Source organism: Drosophila miranda, chromosome 3 (assembly GCF_003369915.1).
Source record: "Drosophila miranda strain MSH22 chromosome 3, D.miranda_PacBio2.1, whole genome shotgun sequence".
NCBI classification, from domain to species: Eukaryota; Metazoa; Arthropoda; class Insecta; order Diptera; family Drosophilidae; genus Drosophila; species Drosophila miranda.
The window spans coordinates 17,060,097-17,084,958 of NC_046676.1; the positions used below are offsets into that span (position 1 = coordinate 17,060,097).

A 24,862-nucleotide genomic window follows, 5' to 3' on the forward strand; every position below is an offset into this window, starting at 1 on the left:
GCTGCTCCTGCTGGTCCTGCTGCTCCTCCTGTTGTGTTGCTGCCGAGTATGTCCATGTCCAAGGCAGGTCTGTATGGCTGAGCGTGAAGTAAGGGCAAGGATAATCTTTTGTTTGCCACTCGAGTACGTTTGCCCCGGAAGGGCGGCTCTCCACCCCCCTCCGCCCCCCCCCTCCATCCCTGCCCGAAAGACATTTGTGTTTTGCTTCAGTTATTTGCACAAAACTCTCGCCTTTGCCTCCTCCACAGCCACCCACAGCTCATCCCTGTCAAGGTGAGACTGTACATCGCACGCTTGACAGTGCCGGCTTATGTGCTGACATGTTATAGAATTTGAATAGAATTTATGCTCTGCAATAACGCACGAGTGGACCGAGGCCAGGACCGGGGCCAGCATCCCGAGAATCGCCAATCTGTTGGGGTGTCAGAAATTTATGTGCCCTCCAGGCAAATCAATTCTCCCATTAATTGCAGAAGAGACAACTACTTGAGATGTACATATGTTGGGGTACAGCAGACATCTAATTGGAGGCGGCCGTGTGTCTTTTGAGTTCGCTGGGCCTTCATTTAATGCCAGTGCCGTGCTATTTATTACCGCTTGACGTATTTATTTTAATTAACGGAAATTAATGCCACGTTGCTCTGGCGGCTGGCGGCTGGCGGCTTGCAGTCGCTTACACACATTCTCGGGCTGTTCACTGCTATCACACCTGACACATCCTGACACCCTCCCCCTCATGCTCACCCTCACCCTCACCCTCACCCTCTCGCTGTCGCACATGAGCGCACATTTCAGTCCTTGCTCGAGTACATGGGCATCAAATATATGGCAGTGCGATACGATGCAAAGACAGAGCCGATTCAATCAGTCAATCTGCCTCCGAAATGTTGCAAATTAATGGAGTTAACTCCAACTTCAAGTGTGCAGCATCTATTATCCCACAAATAATTGACTATGAAACCTATGAAATGCGAAGCTATCAAAATAATTCTCATTATTCGAGCAGAGCAGAGCAGAGCAGAGCAGAGCAGAGAAGGCCTAATAGAAAATAAATTAAATTTGATTTCAATGATTTCCGATGAATTCTGTTTGTGTCTAATTGTGTCTAATGGCCAACTTAAGAAGCATTTAGACATTGAGTTCTCATTCCATTTCGACCCTGTTTGCTTCCATTCGAAAATTAGATTAATTTATGAACGTGTTTTTTTGGGGAAATGCCTCCCAAAACAAAGAAAATATTACACAGCGGTTCTGTTCGGTTTGGATAATTATGCAGCCAAGCATTAAATTAATTCTTGTAATATTATTCTTTGGCTCTGCGCCGTTGCCAAGCCAAGAGAATGCATTTTGATGAGTTACTTTTACTGCTTTCACTGGGTCGGGGCACGGCAAATGAAATTATAATAAAAAGAATTCCCCGGACGGAGGGCGACCCTCAACTACACTCACACTCACGCACACACACACACACACACACACAAAGACCAGGGTCGCAAATGCTATTATTATTTTGTAAACATTGCGACGGAGTGTGTGCCCCACAAGGTCGTGAAAATACACAAAAAAAAATAAAAATAGAAAAACATTCGCGTAGTCCGAAAAAAGAAAAAAAAACCATCTGACCATCTGTCCGGACGATGAGATACCCGGTTGTGAGGGGAGGAGCTCTGTATAGTTGGAATTTCGATGAAAGGTATGCGAAATATTTAAACTATTTGATCGAATGCTGCATGCATGCACTATGGCCTTTTATAGCTGCCAAAATGTCCTCCTTTTTGGCTGTTGCATATGTTTGCTCTGGCACAACATGCCCCCGTACTACCTGCAACGTGCACACACACAAACACATACATGTCTGCAAATACAAATAAACAAACTAGACACTGGGTTGCAGCAACACACCAACTTTTAATTAATTTCTGTCTGTGTGACCCGTGAGTATACATCGGGACATCGGGATACTCCTGTTTCAGTCAAAGGGGACACACACACACACACACACACACATAAACAAACAAGAGCCACATGAAAATTGAGTGTCGCTTTGGTGCCAAAAATGGCTTGACCCAAATGTAATCAGGTAATTTGTTTTGTACTGTCAATATTTGCCATCCGTTTGCCACGCATATTTCAACTTCATAACGATTTGGTGAGTTATTAGAGACTCGGAATGGAAAGGAAAGGAACGGAGCACCGAAACACCGAGAGACATTGATTTGCCCTGGGACCCGCGACTCGTTTATTTGCTCTTTAAATATTGCATGCTCCGTCAGCGGCTCCCCCAATCCTCGTCTGGCCTGTCAGCCAGTGAGCCTTGCGAGTCAGATGATGACTCGGCCTGGCGTACATACGACGAGTGCAATATAGTGAGTGAAAGTAGTGCAAAAGAGCAGCAACCGAAATTGATTTAATAGCCCCAGATTATGGGGTCATCAGGCAAAAGTGCACGTACGCTTTCGCTTGGCGCTCTGCTGGCACCCCTTTGGGGTGCTCCTTCCCTTCCCTCTCCTGTCTTCTCATTTGCACCACGTTTAAGGATGTCTTGTGGCACACACATTTTAAGTTGCCTGAAATATGGCATTGCATTGGTCCTGCCGTAGGACCTCAGGTCGATTTCAATTCAATTACGACTAAAATAAAATGTTTACCCATTTGATATATGTACAATGTATGTATGTATGCCCTCCTTCCTGCCTTGGGGCACACAGTTCGTTTTCTTTCCGCAGTGCCAACAAATTCCTTTTTTATTGTCCTTTTCTTGTTTGTTGCTGCCAGCAAAAAGTAGGCAACATTTTTCATTCGAATCGAAAAACTACAAACATTCAGTGACAACAAAACATTACACCGATAGTGCTGGGTAGGGGGGCAGGGGGGCAGAGCCAGGTGGCGGAGGTCGGAGGTCGTAGGTCGGAGAGAGGGGCGGAAGGCGTGGCAGACACGAAATCATTTCGAACGTGGCTGAACGAGGTCAAAGTGTATGAATCGAGCATATTGACCATTGACTGAATGGCCGGCCAGCATGCGATCCAAAAAACAAAGCAAAAACTATGGCGAAGGGCGATATTCCGACTGCCAGATACTCTCTGCTGGCTAACCGTTGATAGGAGAGCAGGAGATCCACTCCTTTTGACGTTTCTGGGAGGGGGGAGCGGGGGGTTTACCCTTTGTTAGGGCATAGGCACTGCTAGCAGGATGTCCCCCAGGTCGATGTGTGCGGCTGTTCGCCTGTAATAATTCAATTGAAATACATTCGAATTACTGAAAACATTCCCGGACATAATTATCTCCTGCTGCCCCTTAATTACTTGCCCCCCCCCCCCCCCTCGCGATTGCGACCTTACTCGATTCTCAATTCTTTTGCAATCGCCGCAGCTTCCTTTTTACGAGCTGCGTCATCGTCCGGCGGTCCGGCGCTCCGGTCCCTCCGCCAAAGCGCTCATGCAAAAGCAATTTCCTGAACTTTTTGCCCGACCACAAGCACAGGCACACTCAGATACACAGATACACAGATACTACCCGCACACACACACACACACACACACAGATTAAGTCGGCGACCCCACTCGAAACGCATTGGCCAACTTGGATGCTTCAGCACTCGAAAACCAATACGAATGCGATTATGCCTCAGCTGGAAGAGTGTGTGTGTGTGCGCTCTCACATGGATACACACACTTACAAATTGCGCGCTGTAAGTAAGAAATCATTGAGGTTGGTCGGCACACTAATGGAAAACGACAAGCGGCATGTGGGCAAACGTTTTGCCGTCTATCTGCCCCTGCCCCGGCCCCTGCCCCGGCCCCTGCCCCACCTCTCTCTCTCTCTCTGGTCCCCTAGCCAGATCCGTGCACGTCGCCGGATGTCGGCGAGCGATAGTTGTCGCTGTCAGCCCTGTGGGCTGTGCCCTGCGGTCGGAGTTTACTTCACGTTTGGGTTTGCTCACCGCAAAAGTTTAGTTGCAAGTTGCGGCGGCCACTGCCACTCGGCCAGTTCTACATCGGTGTCCCTCAGTCCCTCAGTGTGTCCGACTGGCAGTTGCATTACGGGATCAATTTGTTTGCCACTGATTCGCAGACACGTCCGTTGCCCCGATGTCGCATTTACCTGCGAATCGGCAGTGAAGTATGTCATTGGGCCTCCCTTCCAGCACCCGCCACTCCACCCCGTTGCTAGGATGGGAGGCCAAGCCGCAGCCAAAGGCACGTGACATTAGCAAAGTAAATTCCACTTAGAAATGTGACACAATTCGGGCATCTTTCAGCTAAGTGAATTTGAATGCCGTCGAACCGAAGAGCGCCGAAGAGAGCGAAAGAGAGCGAAAGAGTCCGTGGAAGGACTCTCTTAAACTGCCTGCGCGCTGGAAGCGAGGCCCAACAGCTGTCAGCGGGTGTCTCGGCGCGAAGTGGAAACGAAAACGAAGGCGAAGGCGAATGGGGCTCGTGTAACTGACCTAAAAGCTTCCGCTGAGCTTTCGCTCACCGCGCGAAAGCGCATGCCTGGCGCTGGCCCGACACTGGCCTCCTGCCAGTCGTTGTCGTGCCTTCAGTCCACTTCGTATACTCGTTGAAAGCTGTGCCCGCTGCGGAAGCCACGGCATCGCATCGCCCCTGTGCCACACCGAAGCAACAGCAAAAGCAAAAGCAATAGCACCGAGAACAGCAAAGGAAGCCGTGCGAGAGGACGAGGTTGAGACCTGCCGGCGGCAAAAGTGCGTTTCGATATTTTTTTGAGGCACAAGATCGTAGGAAATTCTAAAGAAAGAAATTCTCGGCGCATCAAGTTCAAGACCGGCCTACAGAGCCGCCGCGTGCGTTTCGTGTCCGTACATCGTTGTTTATCCTTGAGAACGCATTTTTTTTTTTTTTTTTAGTTGTGTGTGTGTGCGTGTGCGTGTGTGTGCGTGGCCTGCCCTGCTCCAGTGCTCCAGTGCTCCACTGCTCGACACATTGTCAACGCAACTCTGTGAACGCAGCTGAAAAGTCAGCAGTGACAAAAAGTGAAAGCGGAAACGGAAACAGAAGCGCCATAGAACCGAGTGGCAGCGACAGAGGCAGAGGTGGCAGCAACGTTAACTGCGACAACTGTGAAATGTGCGGCTGCATTGTTGTTTTGTTAGCACTTTGACCCAAATCGAATCGCACTTAACTGCACTGCACTGCACTGCATAGGATAGGACAGGATATCGTATCCTGTACGATAGCATCCACTCAGGTGTCCCACTGTCGAAAGAAAGTCGCGAGTGTCCCCCGATCCGATCAGAACCCGTAGGACTGTTGGCCACCTCTCTCGCATGTGAGTATGACACGTGCCTAATGTGACTTTCACTTCAACTTTTACCTCTGGTTTGGATTATTTATGTGCGATTTGCAAGTTTTGGGCTCTGGTTTATGGCCAGAGGCAGCCGAAAACTTTGCCTTTGCCACATTTGTTTTGTTTATTAGCTTAAGAACACATCATTATTGTTGAAAGGTTAAAGTATATGTATTTGGGGTTGTATATTTGCTAATCTTAGTTTTAGGCCACAGATTCCCCTCAAGTTGGTCCTTGAAAGACGCAGAGCGGAGGCAAGACTAATTAAAGGTTTAAAATAAAGTTTTTGGACTTTCCCAAATGATCCGAGTATTCATTAGACCTTACGCTTGTCGCCTGTTGATCAGAATGGACGGGTAATAATTTAAACGAAGGATGTTTACATGAAATGGGAAAACTTGTTAATAGTTTTGGTGGGTTTAAGCTGTGGCCATGCACTCTTCATAGATGTATCCGTGTCGGTGCTTCTGGTAGTGTCTTAATTTCTGGTAGTTGCACTGCCATTTGACGCCTGACAATGCGGACATTTTCTGTCCATTGCACCAATCAGCACTTTCGGATGAGCGAAATATTCACTATTGGGCTGCTACTCGAATGCGAGACGATTGGGATTTAGATTTATACAATTGCGACCTGCTCACACGCACATTTTCGTTATCATTTTGTTCTGCTTTATTAGATGTTTCTTGCTTTATTCGCTCGACGGCTTGACGGTCTCAAAACACACGCAAAAATGGTTTAAAGCATACTTTATTATGTCCGCTTTTTCTATGGCATACTTGGATATTAATCGTACAAAAACACTAAACACTGGTGCTAGGAGGAGGAGGAGGAGCAGGAACTCGAGACGTGTATATACGAGAGATTAAACGAGAGCTCTAAAGAATATTTTCCTGTCAAAGCGTGAAATGCATCTGAAGTCGGGCAGCCGTACATGATAAGGGTTACCATAATTAACTTTCTCTGAGTTAATCAGAAGCAGCATTGAATTGTGTGGCGCCGCACCAGGCAGGCCCTAAGGAAGAAACGGCCAGAGCCATCTCTATCTGAGATAATGTACCACACGCAAATGCTGATTTGACAGTCGGGGGGGGGTCTGTGCTGTTCTAATGAAATGACAAAATGAAAACACATGAAAATTGCCAAGAAAAGCAAAATATTTGTACACCCATTCAAACCCTGGGAGACGCGGCGCTAATGGGAAAAGTCGTTGTCGCGGCTACGTGCCACAGCCAGGGATTCGTTTGTGTGGCGCTGTGGAGGTGTGTACTTGGAAAAGTACGAGGGGGGGGGGGGCGGGGAGGGGAGGGGGATGACAGGGCTGGCCCCTTCGCTGAAAGCCACGCAGAAAGCAATTAAATGTATTTCCGCTTCGATGTCAAAATGAATGTGAATTTGATATTAGACATAACCACACACACACACACACACACACAGGTGCCACACAGGTGAGGGTGGCCAGGTGGTAGGATGCAAGGGGCGTGGCTGTCCTATGTCAATGTTGGCCCACTGTCATCGTGGCATCTAGCAACAGGCGCAGGACCGTTTCGTCACCTCGGGGGCCTGACATGCAAAGTCTCTCTCGCCCGGTCCACCCCACCGCTTGTGCGTGTGTCCCTGGGTCTTGGCCAGCCTCACCTGGATATGGGCATATTTTATGACCGCCATTTTGACACTTGGCGCGAGGTTTAATGAGTCTTTCGGGGCGTTTCGAGTGCGTAATGTTCTGGCATATTTATCATACGCCCCACCCCCCCCCGTTGCCCCATGGCCTTGGGGGCGAGGTCGAAAAGTCAACTTGTCTCGATAAACATGACAGAGCAAATATTTCAACTGGAGCCCAACTAAAAAGTGGCAGAAAAACCAACTTCAGAGAGGCAAAATTCCTGTCCAGATTGTTATTCCGACATCTAGTGTTGTCTTGTCTCTAGATTTGATTTGATTGTGTGCATATGAGCACTGTGTGTGTGATTGTAGGGAATATGAAGGCTGCTTTTTGCTTGACTTTCTACTTTCCTAGTCCCGACTCGACTCTCAGTTTTTCTTCTAGTTATTTATGCAAAATATCCCCAAGCATAATAGCAAAGGCAAATAAAAAACAAACAATATTTAAATAAAGGATTACAACTCGTAGAAGGAACAAAAACAAAGAAATTGGAGCATGCCCCGTTGGACGAGAGACGACATGTCATTTAGTTGGCCAACTGCCGACTCGGGCCACTGGATCAGTGCGTAGACTGGCTGGCAGCCTGCTCTGGGCTTTGGGTCCTGGGCGCTGGGTCCTGGGTCCTCGTCTCGCTGCTCCTTCCGTCATCCTGCCATGTCTGCTTTATAGTGTCTTTGTCTTGATTTTAAATTCATTTTTATTCATTAGACTCCGCAGACGATTCACTGCCGTTCTGTTCCTCTGTTTTGTGGCAGGACGATGATGATCATGATGATGATGTCATGTTAACCATGTCGCGTCTGCACGCACGCTCCAGCCTTGATACCAATGGGATTGCATTTGGCACGAGTCGTTTAATATTTTATTCCTTCGGAGGCCTTGGCTTGGCACCATTTTTGGGGCGATGCTGGCCGTTCGATTTCCTATTCATGGCCTCAAACGGGGCCAACTTTTAATTTCCATTTATTTTTGTGACTTTTTTGCCATTGTGTGGCATTGTGTGCCACCCGCATTGTTCGGCTCCTGGCAGATAGTCGTTCATATCGGATGGCAGTGCAGCCTTTATTGCTTGCCATTCGATTGCAATTTGCAGAAGTTTGCAATTGTTTGAGAAATAATCAACTCTGCGACTGGGCATCAGATTACCCTCCATCTTTCGTACCTAGACATGGCTTTCAATATCCCAATTATATTGGACTGCCGGCGCTTAACGGACTGTGTAAGCCCTTAATGAGGAGTTTGCCCACCCAATCCGACCATGACGACGACGGCGGCACGGGCTCTCATCTAATTGCTGGCTGGAAAAGAACACAAGGCCTGGTGGGCTGGTGGGCTGGTGGCCCGAGCCCCACCTGTTTGGCGGCTAGCAGCTGTAGCTGTCCAGAGTTTTGTTTTCGGTTTCGATCTAAATTATTGAATGTATCAGCTAATTATAGTAAGAGCGTGTCCTTCGTCCTCTGTCCACTGATTTGTCGTGTGTTCTATTAGGCCTCAATGAATTATTAACAACTGTGTCAGGCGGTCTGCTAACGAGATGTTGTATCTGTCGTACGGGGCGTATGTGTAATTTACGCACCGGATGCCATAGGCCACTTGGCCGGACACTTAAATTGTGTGTGTGTGTGTGTGTTTGTGTGTGTTTGTTTAGGCCTAAGCAGAAAATCATTAGTTGAAATGCGCAAATATCTCTAACGTTTTTATTAGCCGAGCACAAAGTAATTGCCCGCAATTAGGCCTTTAATACTATGGCCATAGAGCGGCGTTGCACTCGGTCCTAAGCACACACACATAGCAGCTCTCTTTGGCATCTGTGGGAGAGTGAATCAGTTGCTGGTCTTGGCATCCGGCCGTGTTGTGGATCCCATGGGGATTTAGCAAAGCGTGAATACGTTTTGGTTGCTCGTTAACTAAGAATTACCCTGTGTGCCCCATGCTGTATGTGTGGCAAAGCTCTTTTTGTGTTTTTTCGGTGTCCTTGTTGTTTCGTCTCGGGCCTCCATTTACTTGGTGTTTTTATTGAAGCCATTCTGTGGAGAGAGAGGGAGAGAAATGTTGCCACTCTGCGAGTGCGCCAAGACAAGGGCCTTCTATCCCCACTCTGGGCTCTTTTATTTCGTATTTTCGTGTGTTTTGTTTTCCCTTCGCTTGTGTTCTTTGTGAATATTTTTATCGTCCAGCCATTGACATTCTCCATTGGCAATTATTTTCTTTCCGCGTCCGGAACTACTTCAGGGCGTGGCTGGGGATACCGATTTATTATTCCGATTGACCAAGCGCACAGAAATAATGGCCAGACACGGGATATGCACGATGCGGGACACTATTTTCCGGGGCCGAATAAAAATCAAAGCTCGCCAAAGCAAAAACACTTTCAAATTCGAATTTATAATTGAAATTTATGGCACGCTTTCGATGCATTTAAAGGACGGGCCTGCACAGTGCTCCATGCAGGACCCGTACTGGTGGCCCTTTTGTTGTGTGGCAGCTCGTTAGCGAGTTCAAGGTCCTTGAGGGGGCCCGTAGATCAAGTGGTACGTACAGCAAACAAGGGCTGGGGGGCGGGGGGGAGAAATGGGAAATGAGCACACGACATGAAGACTTAAAAAAAAAGCGGAGAACAAAGGAGCAAATGAAATGTGCGAGATTGTAGAGGCACAAAAGGACACTTGACGCAAGGCAAAACTGTAGCTGAAGCAGAAACAGGGGCAGGGGCAGGGGCAGAGGCTGGGGCAGGGGCAGGGGCAGGGGCAGAGGCTGGGGCAGGGGCAGAGGCTGAATGGATGTGTGCAGCGCTCTTTCGGCAATTTGGCAGCCAAAGGACTCTCAAGTGAAATTACGCAAATAAACAGTTTGCACGCCTGCACTGACTTTAATGCCAAAGGATGCGAATGCTTTCGGCAAGAATGGTGGTGTGGGGGGGGGGGAGATCCCTCTCGTCCTGCTCTATCAAATGTCGGCATCGTGTCAAAATATTTTCTTGGCTTTTCCTTTTCCTTTCCCTGCTTGTAATGCGAGCTCATTACCATAAAAGCGTTGCCCCGTCTACCCGCCACACATGAATGGCGTGTGTCTATTGGTATGCGAGGGGCATCTTATAGATGTCTTCAATTTCAGTAATAGCACTTTGGGGCCTGTGGGACTGGGCCGAGCCTGAAAGACACTCCACTCCTTTGCCGAAAGTTTTTAACTGCTGCCTGGCCGCCCGTCGGGTTTTAAAGTGTATTGGCAGCCCGTCAGCCAGCTGCAGGCCACAGCCGACACAAAGGCTCTGGAAATATTACATATGGCTGGCCGTAGGGGATTTGGCCATTAAGCCGGAGCCCCGGCCAATACATGGTGAGTGCCCGGGCTGGGACGGGGACGGGGACTGGGCGGAATTCATCAACACATCGGCGCCGGGGATAGGAATGTCTCGTGCAGCGCCCAACCCCACACGGCAGCAAGGCAAAAATGTTCAATACTAAACTCTGAAAATATGGTATAAAGATGTATGGCAGGCATTCCGTAGCTTTTTGGCCCAAATAGCTGCCACATAATCCACAGACAGAGCCCGCCCAGCAAAATTGATTGTGTGTGCAACCCAATCTTCAGTGTGTGTGTGTGTGTGAGTGGAGGGGGGGACAGATCAAGGCATTGTTTGTGGCCCGTATCGAAGCAATCGTTTTTTATCTGGCACCCGAATGGCCATCTAAAGCATATTTGCAGACCAGTCCCAATGGTCGCTGGTCTATGCCGTTCTGCGTTGATGCCTCTATTCTATCGTATCGTCGGCATGCCCATGAACTGGGGGTTTTATGAACTGGAAGAGCGCTCCGACCAGGGATTGGTGGCGCACTTTTCGGGGCACCGAAACCAAACCTACTCGTAACCAATTATGTTTTGCGGCTTGCGGCATGCAGAGCGGAAATTAATTTTGTGCTTTGGTGCAACTAATTCGATTATGAGCAGCCATTCGCTCGCATCCAGCCTGGCCGCACCCTGCCGCACCCTGCTGCCCCACCATGCTGCTCCACCATGCTGCACCCTGCTGACAAGTGGCACAAGGACTTGTGTGCGTGGCAGCATTGTTGATTTGCATTAATGGCAATTCATAATTCATAATTTATGGCGCTGCAATTTCTGGTTTGTCGCGTATTTGTTTTTAAATACTGCGCACAAATTAATTTATTGCTTTGTTATATTTTTGCGCGTCATAAACTTTGATGGTAGTCCCCTTTCCCCCCCCCCTTTGCCCCTTGCCCTTTAAATAAAACGGAATTCAATTAGAATTAAAAGTGACGTCACGTGCCTCTAATTAATTAAATTAAGAATAGAGCAAAGCCGACAGCGGAAGCTGCTCGGGAAATAAATAAATTTCACATTTGGAAAAGGCCAAGCAAATGGTACGGAAACTGCGGGAGGGGAGGGCCTCGCCTCCTGCTGCTAAAACCGAAATCCTGTCCGACCATTAACAAAGACATACACTCGAAAAAAAACAGCTACTATGTGGGAAATATGGGGGAAATTGTGCATTTTCCATACTTTAAAAGGAAATTAAAAATGAATTTTAAAATTAAAAATGTAACATCAATATTTAATAATTTAATTTCACTGGCAAAACATCAGCAACAGCGTTTAAAAATATGTATAAATATTTGTTCGCTGTGTATGTGTGTGTGTGTGTGTGTGTTTTTTGGCCGCTTTATTTGGTTTATCGATTGCGGGCTGATGACTTTATCAAACAAACGACGCTTGTCGCGTCTCTGGGGCCAGCCTTGGTCACTTGTTACGGCCAGGACACTCATAACAGTCGCCCAGGACAGTCGAGCACAGTCGAGCACAGATATACAGCCATTCGGAGCGAAGTTTGCCGCCTGTTTGGGGGCCCCGCAGCGCATGTTTTTGGTGGCTGCGCATTTAATGTTGGGGCTTTGAGGGCGTTGTGGCATTTGCACGCTTCATTTGACATAAAGAGCAAAAATAACCTCGGCCTCGGACCACTGGGGGGCTGTTTGTACGCAGATTAAGTATACGCCCCGTATTTGTTTTGTATTTATTAATACGCGCACCGACCGCCCGCTTGCGAGCCTTCTCGAAAGCAGAGCATTAGCACCTGCAGCCGGACTTAATTGTAATTAATTGTAAATCCGCGGGCGATGTCTGGCAGCTGCAATTAACATGATATGCAACGGGTGAAGCGGTATCGCGATGGCTCTGTTGTCATTGGCTTTTCAATTAGCATAAACAGGCAATAAATGCGGCAATGTGCAGGAATCATCGGCAAAATGGCCCCTGGCTCCTGGCCCCACAGCGAATCAAGTATGTAATTGTATATATGCTGGGATATCGTTTTCATCGAGCAACAGACACACACACACACACGCGTGGAAATCGTATTAAATGTATCCGTCAGTTGCTCATTTCAAATTGGTTTACGTGCCATGGAAGTAAATGGCTGACAGCCCCGTCTATGCCCTGAGCCGCTCCTGGAGGAGCATCTCGAGCGGATTTAATCGCATTTGGTTGCAGCAAAGTAAAGGAGATTTAATTAATATTTGAAACGCTCGTTGGCACTTGTGCTAATTGCAATTACTCTCTCATTGGTGGTTCCGAATAACCCCTTGTCAGGGCCGCAAGTGAGCTGTCATCTCGCACTCGAGACTCGAGACTCGAGACCGTCTGTGTCTGTCGAAATCATTCAGATAATTGATAAAGCAGGCAAACAAAGGCGACAGCCTCTAAATATCAATCCAACGCACAAAGGAGACCTGGAAAATGCAAAAGATTTTCCATATTTTCCAGCCATCCGTTTTGTTCTGAGGCAGTCATGTGTCGCCCCGTTCTGGAAGGAGCCCGGCCAAATCCAAAGATTAAATTAAATTGTACACGTCCCAGTTTAAAACTAAACACAGTGAGGCCCAGGGCCTGGCAGCTGCCAGTACGGTCTGGCTCTCGTACATCATCAGTGTGTGGCAGTGGCAGTGGCAGTGGCAGTGCCAGTGCCAGTATCCCTGTAAATCTCTTCTGGCCGAGCCGAGCCGAGCCGAGCCGGCTGTGCCGCAATAAATCACAACATTTTCAGATGCTTACACAAATGCTTTTTTGATCCTTAATTTTCTGATCAAATACGTGACATTATATGGGGTCGAAAGGGGGGCTGGGGGCGAGGGGGGGCTTAGGGGATGGCAACTAACAAATCGTTAGGATGTTAGAAAATTGAATGAAAGCACTGAGAAACGAGTGGGGCAAATCTCAACCCAATACGAAACAAAGAAAAGGAATTTTTCAATCCCTGTTCGACTGTTCGACTCAATAAGTATCTGTGTGTTTGGTATTGGATTGCATCTGCGCTGGTATTGTAGAGTTCACTTTTATGACTGCCTGAAAGTGATAGTCTCTCCTCTCTCCTCTCTCTCCTCTCGCCAATGCCATAGCCATGTCCTAGCTATTGCTTACAATGATGCCTGTGTATGGGTATGGGTCTGGGTGTGGTTTATACGCTTGCTTACTTTTCAATTTATTACGCAACATTAAAAGCTGCTTTCGAGATACAAATACACACACACACACACGACAGTGAGATACAATTGTTGTGTCGTTGGTTGGGGATTTGCGGAGGGGCCATTGTATTGTCAATTGCAGTGACAAAGTATTAAGAGCCACATTTGTTCTCCACCCGACCCCCAGGGCTGGGAATGTGCCATCGCCATAAAGGATACGATAATACAAATGATTCCACAAGAATTTCAAATAATAAGCCGCCTGATGCTGGATTTCTTCTCATTTTCTTGCTCGGAGTTGCATAAAATTTTCGAAAATTGCATTTCTATGCTGTAAAATAGCCAAAAAGAAACTTGTTCTCCAGAGTAGATCCTCTCTTGGGCCTTGTTCGGGGGCCAGCAGCTGTAAGGATATGGCCCATGTAGGTGCATTCGTGGGTAGCAGGCCTCAAGCTTTTACCAAGGACTTTGTATCTCTGCCTGAGCCGCACTTGCCTTCAATCCGGCGCCAGTTCTCCGTAATGCTGGGTAGATATTTATTCAAGCAGTTGCCTGCGAGCTGGCTGGGCCATAAATGTTGCACCAACTGCTCCGAACTTGGCCTGTTCACAATTATTGGGCATGTCGTGGAAATATTCGAGCTGAGGGCTCGGCACAAGCACAAAGGGGAACTCTGTGGAGGGGGGGGGGCTCCAGCAAGCGTTATCATTACCTGCTGGCAGGTATGCAGCATGCCTCAAACATTTCATGGGGCCCGCAACCCCCTCTTCTGGTTGCTACTGGGTCCAACCTTCTGGCAGAGCCAAATATGCAAATACACACAAAATTATAATTATTATAAAATTTGGGAAATGCCAGGGGCCCCGGCAACGGCAGTGGGGCAGGGCTCTCAACACTCTTGCCACAAAGCCAAATGCCAAACGACAGTGGCAACAAAGTGAAGCCCCCACCCTCCCCCCCCACCGTCGCCGGGAACCCTTTTAAAGTTGCCAAATGTTGAAGCCTCATTTGCAAGTCTTTGCCATAAACTGGGGGCCCGGAGAAAGCAAAGGGAAAGCAATTTAATAAAATTTCGATTTGCAGGCAATTTGGCTTAATTAGTCGGCTGCCGGGCGCCGTCGAGCGGCGATTAATAAGTGTTGGCCCTAATCACATGACAAACAGCAATCAATATAGCAGAACCAATCAAGAATCGGGACTCATTTGGAGCCAAAATTAAAAGTGTCCCCATCCTGTGTCTCCTCCTCCCCCGCGGGCATTTCAAAACTTTTGTGGGGCCCGGCCAAGTCGCTTTTTGCCTTTCCCTTAGCATGTCATTTATTTTGTTAATGTTCGGGAATAAACAGCCAAAAGCGCGGCGGAACGAGAACTCCTTTTAGGCGGTGACAAGTCAACCGCCAGAAGCCAGCAGCCACGCCATCAATTTCCATTTCCACTCTGCCCAGAAATATGGCAACAATTTATAAGTGATTCGTCATTGTTTATTGGCTCCATCGAAGCGCAAGCTGTCGGCCAAGAAATATGGCTGGGCCCAAAGAATGGGCATCTAAGCAGAAAGGTGCTCTTTCAGATATTGCGTCTTCATTAGGGCCGAGATTCGTGCGCGAAAAACCAGCCAAGGCAGGGGCCCAGGACCAACTCCAGCCGTGCCACATCCCGGAGACGGAGACGGAGACGGAGATGTAGACGGAATCCGGCTGACAATTGCAGTTGTTGTGGAGCCCGAGACTGGCAAAAGTTTTCGGCACAAAATGCAAATACGAAACTTAAATGAAATGCACTTTCGAATGCCCGAAAATGCAAACTTTTGATTATACAAAAGTCTGTCTGTGTCTGTGTGTGTGTGTGTGTCCTGGCACAATATTAAGTGCAAATTGTTTTGCCGCTATACGGCTGGGGTCCTTTATTTATTTTATGCACGCCATGGCGACAGCTTAAGGGTCAAGGAGTCCAAGGAATGGAAGCCAAGCCAAGCGCTTTTCTATTAAAATTTTCATTAAATTGAAAGCAATTAGAGCGGGGAGGGAGCTCTTTCTCCGGCTTGTGTTTGTGTTTTGATTATTGCCAGAATCTTGGGCAGCAGCTGCAACATTGCGGCACATAATGGGGGAGCAAGGACTGGCTGCCAGGCGCAAATTCCCTCATCCTTGCCCACAAGATTCCTGACCGACCGCCAGACACTGGCACTCAAAATTAATTTGCTGGCTGCCTGCAGCGTCGAATAAACTCGCACCTGGCCTTTACTTGTTGGCCATTCGCATTTTCGTCAATTGCGTCGAGCACTTCCGGCTAAAAGAGATCACTGGACTAGAAATTGATAGCGCCCGAGCACAGCGCCATAACTTTTGATGGCCGACACTTTGTGGCCAGAAATTGATAGCAAATTCGTTGACAGCTGCGCTGCTTATTAAGCAGTTTTCCTGGCTGGGATGTCCTGGCAACGCCAACCCATGGAAAATTAGCCGAGTGCTGGTGGGCTTTTTTGCCTTTTTGCTGTCCTGAAAAATCAAACAATAAAATATTATTTATGGATTTTGTTTGTTTCGTTTGTTTTGTCGGCCATAAAAAATGCAAAATGAACTTGGCTTTAATGTCCATCCATTGGCTGGATGGGTTTTTTGTGGCATACAACTGGAGGCCCTAACCAGAATCAGATTGGGACTGGCTTTAAGCGAAATTAAATTCCAGCCGAAAATATTCAATAAAAAGAAACAAAAAACTCTCTCTCTCTCTCTCTCTCTCTCTCGCTAGCCCCAAGCTCTATTGCCTCTTGGACGCGTTTGTTGTGACTCGAATTGTTCGGTGATTGCCATGGGATTAGGCCTCTAGACATGCGAGTGCTCGTGGCAGTCGCCTGAATGCTTCTTAAAGGCATTTGGAGAGTGGAACTCCGCCGGAGGCTCCGCTTTAAGGTGGGTCTGCCAGGCATTCCTTTGATGAATTTGTGGGTCCCCATTCTAGGGACGGGCACGCACCTTTCTTGCCATTTTTCGTTGCCATTCGTGGAAATTGGGAGACAGTGGAGCTGGTGGAGCTGGTGGCGCTTTCTGTCACCGAGCCGGGCCACATTTGCATATTTGATGGGGCGCACATAAATAATAAATTGTGCGTTTAACGGTGGAATTAAAAGTTTCTTTTCTTTTTTGTTTCGAAAATGTTTGCAAATGTTCCACGATAATTATTCGTATTCAAGGATACCCCTATCACGTGAGGGGGGCGGGAGACACACTTAATTTATCAACATCTTTGCGGCGGCAGTGACAAGGTCGAGCGACTGGCAGCTGAGACTTTCGCGGCTCTAATTGAATTTGCCGCGCTGCTTGCGGACCAAAGTGCCTTAAGAGCGGCCTTGCCGCTGCCTCGCAGGGGCATCAATTATGCTGTCATGCCGACGAGTCGTCGTCGACGTGCAGCGATAAATTAAAGCTCACTAAAGAGGCACACACACACTACCCACCCACCCACACACACACACAGGCATTCAATAAATAAATTTATTCATGACTTTTCGTTTTCATTTCCATTGGCAACAGAGGCTGGGCTGGGGCATATTGTCATATTTGAGTGCTGGCAGGATGCGGCATAAAAAAAAATGTTACAGCACACCGGAAGGAGGCGCACACACACACACACACACACACACACACAGACACAGCCCATAAGAGCGTGGAATTCTTTGATTTCTTGCAACATTCTTTCGCTTTAATTTGCTGAGGCCATAAACTGGCATTTTTGCTTTCCTTTTGGCCTCAAAACTAAATGGAGAGCAGCCAAAGCGAAAGTTCAAAATGTCGGCAAACAAACAAACAAAATTTCATTTACAGCGCCTCGTAAATTGCGTACACACAGGGGCACACGGGGCAGCACCATGTTGCAACTTGCAGTGCCCCTGCGAGTGTGTGTGTGTGTGTGTGTGTGTGTCAATGCCGTTGACGTCGAGTGAGCGTGAAACAAATGCAAGCTATAAAATCTGAAAAGCAACAAAGCGCATTGCCAAAGGGCGGCAGCGAGGAGTCCCCAACGAGCGGTGCGGTGTGGCGCTTATTTGTATTTGTAGCATAAGTAGAGCAATGGCTGCCAATGGCAAAGACACTCTCACAAGCATACGCTGTGTCGTTAAGCTGTGCAAACAATTTCGCCGAGCAGGGCACAATCCGCACCATCCGCACCAGGAGGCAGCACTCGTAAAAGTGTAAATGGGAAATTAGTGAGTTCTCACAGCGCGCTGTGTTCGCTGTGTTGGGGACTTTAATGGGGGACTTGGAAAGCATTTTATGCGACTTCCAATATCACAAAGTCGCGGCCAAAGACTCGCCTCCCCCATCGGAGCACCTAAGCGAAAGGTTTGCCACCTTTTTGTTTTCAGTGTATTTGCTTATCGCTGCCAAATGTGCTGTACATTCCATCGGTTATCGCGATGACGCGTGTCCTGCTGGCTCAGAACTATGGTAACAGGAATGGAGTATAGAGAGGGAGGGGGGAGTGGGGGTGGGAGTGAGGGTGGGCCCGCCTGCAGTGCCAGCAACAGTAATGGAACGCGAGTTTGGCTTCCCCGTTGCTGGAGCAACTTTGGCTGTTATCCCAGTTGCCATGGCCATGGACATGGACAACATCGGACGTGTAATCACTTGTCATGGGGCTAAGCTCTGGCCCCCACCAGGCCAGGCTTTGGTTATTTGTAAACACTTGGCCGTCACCGCACAGAAAACTCTGGCCAGAACTTATGGCAAGAGTCTGTCCCGGCCTGGCTGTCGCTCAGAATGGGCAAATTTATATGAAAAGTTGCCACCCCTCCCCCTGCTCCTCCTCCCCCTCCCCCTGCTCCTCCTCCTCCTCCTCCGCTGGTCCTTGGGAGATCAAAGTAGCGAAATAAATTAACTTGGAATGTTGGGTCCGATAAAGCGCAGCCGATAAGCGGCCCCAACATCGGCCCTCTCATGTCTCTTATCGCCTACCCCCACCTAGCCCCCTAACCCCCTATAATTGTGTGTGTGTGTGTGTGGTATTGTTGGCGTGTCCTAATGGGGGGGTGGGGGGGGGGGGGGGGGATGCCTAGCTGTAGCTGTATGCAAATATGTCAGGCTCAAAGCGACGTCCTCTCGGCCGTGCAATTGAATTATTGCATGCCATTGCTAAGTCCTGTAATTAGCCGAGCCCTCATTAATTGAGGTGAGTCCTGCCCGTGCACGCCAATGGGCTCTCACCCGATGTTATCCCGTGCACCGAGTGGAATGCATTATTCATTCGCACTGTGTGCACAAAAAATTTAGTAGTTAGCGCGCGTTTTTGGGCCTCGGGGGGGGGCGGAGAGGAACACAAGGAACGAATGGTTTGCGGCGGCTTTGCTTTGGCAATTAGCTTGTGAATGTTTTATAAAACTCGTGTGTAGGCATTCCTGGTCAGACATTGCATACTTGAGGGCTTTGTCGGAGCTGAAGAGACGCCTAAACCTCACAGGAGATGTGAATCGTTCTCTTACCTCCTCATCATCATATGGTTATAATAAGCTATAGATATTTCTAGGTTAAGGAAGTCCCTCTCCCCGCTTATTGGTCAACCGTTGGCCGGCCGGTACTCCGTCCGGGACTTAATAAGCGTAAATATTTACACATAATCATCCTTTTTCCTTGGGCCGGCGTGCGCTGCTCGCACTTGTGCATAATTTTGCTTGAATTTCTGCAGCAGCACATGAAAATGTGAAAACATGAAAATACGAAAATGTTTAAATATTTATGAAATTATGCTAAAGTTTCAACAAGTCATAAATCTCTGTTGATGTTTGACTTTTTATGCAAAATTTATTTCATTTGCATAAAAATGGCTGACAAAATATTTTCCCAGCCAACGGGGGGGAGGGGGGGAGCACTGTAAGGGAGGAGGGCGCCCCCCCCCTAGCAGGGAGCGCCAGCTGAACAAAGATACACGAAATTCAAACAATAAACACTAACAAATGCCCCACAGCTCCGGGCGCACACCTGGCCACTGCCCCCCCCCCCCCCTCCGACCCTCTGCCGCTGTCATAAACACGAGCATTTTCCCAAAAACTTTCCCTCGTAATCAATCACGCTTCATTTATTGACACGAACAAAGGATGGGTCATTTGGCAGAATGGACGGAGCTCTGGGGTCGGGGTCGTGGTCTGGGGTCTGGGGGGGGCTCTGGTTTCGGGGTTTCAGATTTCTCGGCTGGTGGAAGGTTTAGCATCCCGCAAATCTGATCCCCCCCCCTACCGCCTGTCCTCCTGGCGAAAGGTGTAGAAAACACTCATACGCCATGTGGTCCGGGGTGCAGCGAGGGAGGAGGGGCTTATGGCTAGATAGATTCCAACCTATAGATTGTGCAGCCAGCCCGCATGTGGCATCTGGCAGACGCTGGCCCAGAGCCAGAGGCGACTGGCGCAGGCCACAGAGAGGGCCCGACGAAAGTGATATTATAAAGCCGCATTTCAACTTGGCACAAAATAAAAGCCACTGTCACTTTCCCCACAAAGGAAAGGGCAGCAAAGGCAAGGCCAGTAGCAAGACATCGCTTTGTGCCTCCTGCAATTAATTGCACATCGCGAAAAGCAGGTCGAAGTTCAGCCTCGGGCCTCTCTGAAGCAATTGTGCGCCGAGAATAGGATGGTGGCCGGATTCCGTCGATGCCATTACGCATTGTTGTTCCAAGGGGATTATGGAATGTGCGGGAGGCCGCGCGGAGGTCCTTCACGACAGCTGACAGTTTGACACGGGCGCCGCAAACAGCGAATTCGATTAATTTTTGATGAATCAATGTCGACTGCTGCTGCAAATCTGTGAGCTGTCAGCGGCCCGCCGCCTGTCCGGCAAAGCCACTCCCCCGGCGGCTTACCCTTTCGCTGGTGGCGCACGTGGCGCCACACACGCACTGGCATATCGGTGACACTGTCAGGCCCCTGAGAGAGCATTACGTGCCGTTTTGCATGCTGCTGCTTTTTGGGCGGCCCATTTGCCGTCGTCTTCTTATTTTCTTTCGCATCAAATGGAAAGAGCCCACGGAAGAGCCCCACGGAAGTGTGTTCGATATTTTTCAATCAAATTTCCGCAAATGTCACGTATACGCAGCGCTGCCTGTACCTACTTATTGATAAGCCGAGACCTCGGCAGCACCAGGCCTCTCCTTAGACGAGCACGAGCACGGGCACGAGTGTGTGTATCTGGTTAAACTTCAGTCGTTGCCAGCGTCTGTTGGCCATTAACCAACTTTTCTCCGAGCATTTTTGACATCTCTTTGCCGGAGAGCTGCTAAATTTTTGATGAACTCGAAATTGCCGATGACACGCCCGTCACGGATCAGGAACACACGGAGGCAGTCACATAGCAGTGGTGTCGGTGTCGCTGTGGGCGTCGGTGTTCCGGTATTCCGTGGAGCTGTTTATGCGGCTCGATGGCTAAATATTTAACAGCGCCGAGCAATTTCATTAATAAATATTTTAGCCAGCCTCCCGGTGAATAACAATCCACGAGTGTGAGTGTGAGTGGAGGCCATTGAGGCACGAAATTAAAGCAGTTTCCATTGAAATTGTGCAAATATCTGATAAATTAGGAAAGGAGCCGAGCACTACCCAGTTCGAGGGCTAAATGAATTCTGTACACGGACGGAGCCTGCCACGGCGGGTTGGGGATGAGTAATGGCGTGGCGTGGCGTGGCGTGGCGTGGGGGGGGGCACCTTTGCCATTTATTTATAGTTGTGGGGCTCGTAAATAACAACGCCGAAGACACATGCCACTTTATGTCAATTATTTTGACAGCTAACAAGAGCAAATATGCCACCAGGTCGACGGGCACCCACGTGGCAGGGAGTCTCCCGCCAAAGCTCCGCCAAGGATGGGCTGTGGCCAACTTTTTGCCTTCTATGCATTGTAATGCCCATTAATCTCGAATGAGAAGCCCCGATGAGTGGATTTTTGGCACGATATTTTCTCGATTTTCCATTCGTTAATCTGGTGGCGCCTCTGTGGGGCAGCGCCCGAGTGGAGTGCCACATGCCACTGCAAACGGCCCCGGAGCGGTAATGAAGTTATGTCGTGGCCCCCCCGGCCTACGGGCGTGGCCGGATGTCCGCAGAGTGGAGCCGAATCTCCGATTGGGTGCTGCTGCTGTGGGGTCATATCAAAAGGCGATTTAATGAAATTACGGTCAGTATTAATCAATGTCAAGGCTAATTGAGTATAAAAACAAGCGGGGGAATGCGGTGTGGGGGACAGGGGGGGAGCATGTGGGGGGCGCCCATCCTCTTGAATCAACGTCAGCGTCAGCATTCATTAGACACATCTGGGGGCCAACGAAAAACGCAACGTGACATCTTAAAAGGGTTTTGTCTGCCATTCGACAGTCCCCCCCCAACCCCCCCCTGAACACGTGTGTCAACGCATGCGGACGATGGATACCTGGGCAAACAGAGAGGGGGGGGGGGGGGGTGGGGGGGGGGTCGGGGTTTCGTACCGCACATCGTTTGTCAATCGTAAATTGTGAGCTGACGGGGACAAATGGCATTGGAAGTTGATTTTATGTGCCCTGCCAGACCGCCCCCGCCACCGCCCCCCACCCCCCTCTAATGCCTAATGTAATCAGAGCTGAAAGTAAACATTCGCCACATGCAAAATGAAATTGGTTGCAACCAGCAATGTCGACAGGTTGCAACGTGGGGGCTGCCATTAACTTATTGAATTTTAGCCAATTTAGCAGCAAGCATTTGGCCGGCCACACAGCATCCGTCTGGCACAAGGAGGAGCCCGGCGGCGATGTATCCTTGTCCGTGCGGCAGGCCGGCTGCCACGTCAAGTGGCGGTCCAATTTAGTGTGCCAGCCCCGCTCAACCGCTCAACCGCCCACCGGCCACCGGCCACCTGTCAAGTGCATGTAGATAAATCTCCCGGCTAATGGTGCCGAGCGCACTGGCTGGCCGCAAAGAAACGTGGCTCGAGCTGGAGCTCTAGCTGTAGCTGTAGCTGTGATTGTGAGGCCAAGTGCAGCCCGGCAGCTGTTTAAATTGCTACAAAAATACCAGACCGGCCAGCGGCGAGCGGAGGCAGCTTGCTACTCTCACAGTTAACTTAATTGAAAATCACAAAAATTGGTCATTCCGGCACAATGAGCAAAGCAGCCAGAGGCAGCATGAGGGAGGGGGCAGCACGGGGGGGGGGGGTGTGGCAGCAACGGACAGCGATAAATGCGGGCAAAGTGCACGGCAACATGCTCAGCAAATTCAATTCGCTTTAAAGGCTCAGGGCTGAAAGGCTTTTTGCCCACTGGAACGAAGCGAAACGAAAACTGAAGTTGAGTTAAGTAAAGCAACGTAAAGTGGTGTAAAAGAGGAGTAAAGGGGTTGCAAAGGGGGGTGTAGGGGAGGGGGCAAAAGTGGAACTGGGGCCAAGGAAAACACACTCGCTGTGCCCGGCGTCTGGATGTTTAGATAAAAATAAACTTTTAAACACAACTCGCAGAGGCTGCCCTCCCCCACCCCGCTCCACTTCCGGTCTCCAAACACACCGATTTGAAGGCTGAAACACCAAGTAAACATCGTGCATTGTTTGCACTCCCGAAAATAAACTCAAATAGTGGCAATCGATGTGGGTGGGATGCCGCCCAGTGCATCCGAGTGTGCATAATGGCATTACAAGCAGTTTTCAAAGGAATTCCATGCCGCCTCCCCCCCCCCCCCCCCTCATGGCACCTATAAATAGCTGGCCCTCATTTGAATAGACCCAACCCCGGCATCCCCTGCAGCCCATCAGAGTCTTGAGCTCATAACTCAGTGGCGGTCCTGGGCCTGGTCCTTGGGATCCTCGGCCCAGGGATTTATGCTCGAGTTCAGTGGCCCACTCATTTTTAAATCTCCCAGTATCGGCGCAAGTTTACGGGTTCCCCCAAAAAATGAAAAACATAAACTTGTCAGTCACACGTAGGCGCCCCCCACCCCCCTGTCCCTGGTCTGTAATCCGAGCTCATAAAGTTCAATAAACTTGAGGGGATTAGGTGGCTGCTGGCTGCTGGGAAGTGCACTAATTTATGGGCTCCAACGCGGCTCGTATCTCCGCCGCACTGACCTTTCGCCCGGCCACACACACGCAAATAAATAAAATAAAACGCCCAAAATGGCATAATCGCTATCGTAAAATGCGGCTCTGGCACAATTCAAATGAAATTGGGCATGCCAGTGGTCAAGGATGTGCCACACAGAGGTGTGTGGCCATGCATGAAAAGGGCCAGGGATATGGGGCTAGATATGGGCCTGGGAATTGAAATACTTTTGGTTCAAGTTTTGCTCAAAATGTGCCTCATTTTGAATAAATTAAATTTGTTTCCAGCGGTCAGGTCATTCCCTGGCTTGGCTTTGAATAAACGGCCCATGCCATGCCCCAATAATTTCATTAGGCAGAGAAACAGGATCGCTGTCGAAGAGGCCGCAGCTAATTAGGCGTTTCGGTTGTCAGTTGAGGCGGCTTAAAAGGGGGGATAGAACATATGCCAGAGGATGGTTGGGGTCGGGGTCGCTGCCGGTTTCCAGTTGCCGGCACAATATGGCCAAAACAAAGCTCAATATGCTCAAAATGCTCATCAGACGGAGCCGCCGAGCTCCCCATTAATTATGCATGTGTGTGTGTGTGTGTGTGTGTGTCGGCAGCATATGGAGAATCTAAGCAGGGACCGGTGGGGGTGGGGGTGGGGGCGGTGTTGGTGGAGCACTCATTTAATGGGCTTAATTAAATAAACAAATGGCAGCGCGCTTTCGGCCATAGTGGCATTAAAAGTGCACGAGTGGACCAAAAAGGGGGTGGGGGGGGGGGGGGGGGGGCACAACCTGGTCAGTAAGCCTGCATAATGAATCGAGATGCGAAAGAATATTAATGGATTTTAATTTGTCAGCCCTGGCCTGGCCCTTTCGCTAATCGAATATTTAATTAGTTTGATGCCACGCGAATCGGCTGGAAGATCGGCCCCCCCCCACCCTCAAAAAAAAACAAACCCCAAACCAAAGTCAGAGTCAAAGGCATTTACAAGATTTGCAAACCAAGGGACAAGGCAGGCCGCCGCCTCGGTGACCCCCGAAACGACCTCAGATACAAGATTGAGAACAAGAACTAAATTTCTTAAGTGCTTTCAAGGGCCTTCGCAGGACCCTTCGTCCTTTTGCTTGGGCTCCAATCATTGCCAACCCCCTGCGCGAAGGGGTTGAAAACAATTCTGAAAATTTATTTTCATTAATTTTAATTCGCTGCAAAAGTTTTGCCCCAAACAGAAGGGGTAAAGGGGTACCGAAGGAGGTGCGGGGGGGGCGAGTCAAATAATTACTTTTTTCGCATTGAAGCAGCGTGTCCTTTTTTAATTATTTCCAACCCCCCCCCCCCCCCCCCACCGTTCCTTTGTTCCTTCCCCCGAGCGAGCA

General features: G+C 49.1%; 1 protein-coding gene across 4 annotated transcripts in view; it reads left to right on the plus strand.

The window, feature by feature from the left end:
- The first annotated feature begins 4,534 nt into the window (after positions 1-4,534).
- Positions 4,535-24,862, plus strand: part of LOC108159972 (zwei Ig domain protein zig-8) — a 42,154-nt gene continuing 21,826 nt past the window's right edge. For all 4 annotated transcript variants that reach the window (XM_017293654.2, XM_017293659.2, XM_017293657.2 and 1 more), the window contains exon 1: positions 4,535-5,292. The gene's annotated coding sequence lies outside the window, so the exon portion shown is untranslated. The remainder of the gene's footprint in view (positions 5,293-24,862) is intronic.